The 2748-nt window shown below is 41.9% G+C and overlaps 1 long non-coding RNA gene across 1 annotated transcript; it reads left to right on the forward strand.

The window, feature by feature from the left end:
* Window positions 1-465: 465 nt before the first annotated feature.
* On the forward strand, window positions 466-2509 carry LOC142600135 (uncharacterized). The gene is made up of 2 exons (XR_012833592.1): window positions 466-1053; window positions 2272-2509. It is a non-coding gene; the product is annotated as an uncharacterized LOC142600135 (long non-coding RNA).
* The last annotated feature ends 239 nt before the right edge of the window (window positions 2510-2748 follow it).

A 2748-nucleotide genomic window follows, 5' to 3' on the forward strand; every position in this document is an offset into this window, starting at 1 on the left:
ATAATGACTTTGCTTCTAGGGTTCTAGAAACAAGCATCTCAGATCTCTTGCTCTTGGATGAATTGGGTTAGGATCCTGGATGTTTTCCCTCATTAGGATGTATAGCAGATGTGACATGTTAACTTAATTGTTGCAGCAGAAGCACAGAAAGATGCCACAGGGAAATCTGTTGTCTTTTTTCATCCTCATATGTTAGAAAAAAAGATAATGTTTTGACTGGACCAAATAATTACCTCTGGAAATTGTACCCTGAATGCCACTTTTTTTTCTTTCCTTTTTTAATTCTTACCGTGTGGCTTAGGGCAAGCAACCAGCATGATACAACTTTACATATGAGTAATAAAATAAAACTGAAGAAAGGGCTCAATACCCACAGCTATATAATACCGTGTCTTTGCTTAGATAGCCAACAAGCAATCCCAAGGGGTTCTGAGACATTTTCTGTTTCTGCAGTTGATTTAACAGTGGATGGAAGAAACGTTTCGGTGCTTACTGAAGTCCTAAAGGAAGTCAATAACAAGAACTGCTGATCTCCTTGGAAAGGATGTGACTGCAAGTGCTGGGAAGTGTCTCCCCATGTGTGGTTTCCAGGGCTGGCGTCACGGTTCCCCACTGCCAGATCCTTTCTCTCCACACTGCCTCTTCGGAGCCTGGCTCCTCCCGGCATTCCCCTCAGCTGTCCTCCGCATCCGGCTCACTGCCGGAAACTGCTGGTAGCTTGCATTTTAGGGGCACCAGGCTGCTACAGAACAGATAACTCATTGCGAACAGAACTTTCTCTATGCTGAAAGAATGATACTTTCAGCAGTAAAAATACACTTCCAATCTGCATGGGCTGTCATGTTCCCTAAACGGGATAAATGGTGGCTGCCCATTTGCTTAAGCATTGCTTTGATTCACCACTGGTTGGAAGGAACAGAAACTTCACAGAAGAACCATGCTGTCTGCTGAGTAGTTTAGCAGTTTTGCAGCTGCGCCTAACCTCCTTCTCAGTACATGTATTTATTGTCTGTGATATGCAACTGTATCACCTCTCGCTGAAGATCTTAAACGGTTTGTAAATAAGAGTCTAGTTATATCAGCTTAATGCATGTGAGACTGAGACACATAATTTTTCAGTTACTATATGTCATATTCTTTTATGTGTCATTTTTGTCTTCTTAGAAGGCTGTTTCCATAATATGGAAGAAAACCTATACAACCAAAATCAATGCAGAAATTGCACTCTGCAGCTAGTGAATCTAACCAAAATGACACTTTTTCTATCAAATTTGAAATTCCCCTGAAAAGCCCATAACAAGCATTACATCTTATATTCTAGGCTACCTTAAAAGAGTTATAATTTTCTTTCTGACTCCTGGGGACATCTCCTTCTAAGTCCTGGGGAATTTTCCTAAGCATTAGAAAACTCTTGGCTGATTCCTATTTTCCTTATTCCGAGATTTAGTCTGGGTCGTACTGAAATTACCCAGAATGTTTGCATGAGTAAGGCAGGAAACATTTTATGCTATCCCCACAAACTATGCGATAGGGAAATTTGTCAGCCAGGCTTTCCAGGAATGATTGCATTGATTTATCTTCAGCGTGGTATGTCTCAACAAGATTTCTACAAACACTTCATTCGTAAAGCTATTTCCCTTTAAGATACTCCTGACATCTGTAGTTTTTATAGCTTGAAGCGCTAGAAGGTTGCTCCTCAGATGGTCGTTACTTCACAAACAGTTGCATTTTTGACAGTCATGGGCTATGCACTGCAAAATCCCAAATCTCTGCATCAGAGATTGGAATTCTTCTTTTAGAGAATAACAATTCTGATTTTCTCCAAAGCTTTCTTGATTTATTTTGCTTAGTTTCTTGTTATACTTTCTGGATCCAAGAAGGGGCTTTTTATCCCTTCCCATGAGCTCCTTACATGTCACACTTGTGAGTGCATTCTCCCCTGTGCCCATCCTCCCAAAATCTTCTCTGCCATGGCAGTTGGCTATGTTACAAGTGGAAGATAAAGAATAACAATATCCCCTGGGCCCCTTTGCTCCAGGGTAAACCCTGCATGGCAGCGACAGTCACTGCTTGTCCAGGAGAGCTGCAGCAGGACAGAGAAGAAAGGCACATGGGCTCTGGGGAGAACCTCCATGGGAGGCAGGGGCCTCTGCAAAAGTGGAGCTCCAAGCACCAGGAGTGAGGTGCCTGGGATATGCCTCATGCAAACCGACCATAAAACAAGGAGACATCCTAATTCCACAGTGAGTTCAACTTTTTTTTCCGTTACAGTCGTTATAGCTTGAAGTGGTTCCTGTTTTAATTTGGAGTCTCCTCCAGGAAGACCACAGTGTCATTCATCCCGAGCTGTAAAGGGACAACTTTTGAAAGCTCAGGCTTGGCAGCTTTGTCTGGAAAAGCTTTGCTGCTGCCATGATGCCCTGGGAGAATGATGGAGAAAATGTAGGCTGCTAAAAATTAAAAGGATGAATAATGTAAACAAGCTGATTAAATTCTGTAACCTCTTCAACTTCATGGCTCTAGGGTGGCTTATGTCCTGTTAAAATGAATGGATTCTGCAAGCTGGGAGGAGGAAATTAGAGTTGGCTAACAGAAAAAAAACCCAAGAAGTGTGCAGTAAAAGGCACAAATAGCTAAAGAGAAATTGCTATTTTATTTTATCCATCTGGTCTACACTTGCAGTGATCTGCCTCATTATTTCATGGAGCAGAATATGATAAGTGCCTACAGACAAGGCTTTAAAGAGTG

Source organism: Balearica regulorum, chromosome 1, assembly GCF_011004875.1.
Source record: "Balearica regulorum gibbericeps isolate bBalReg1 chromosome 1, bBalReg1.pri, whole genome shotgun sequence".
NCBI classification, from domain to species: domain Eukaryota; kingdom Metazoa; phylum Chordata; class Aves; order Gruiformes; family Gruidae; genus Balearica; species Balearica regulorum.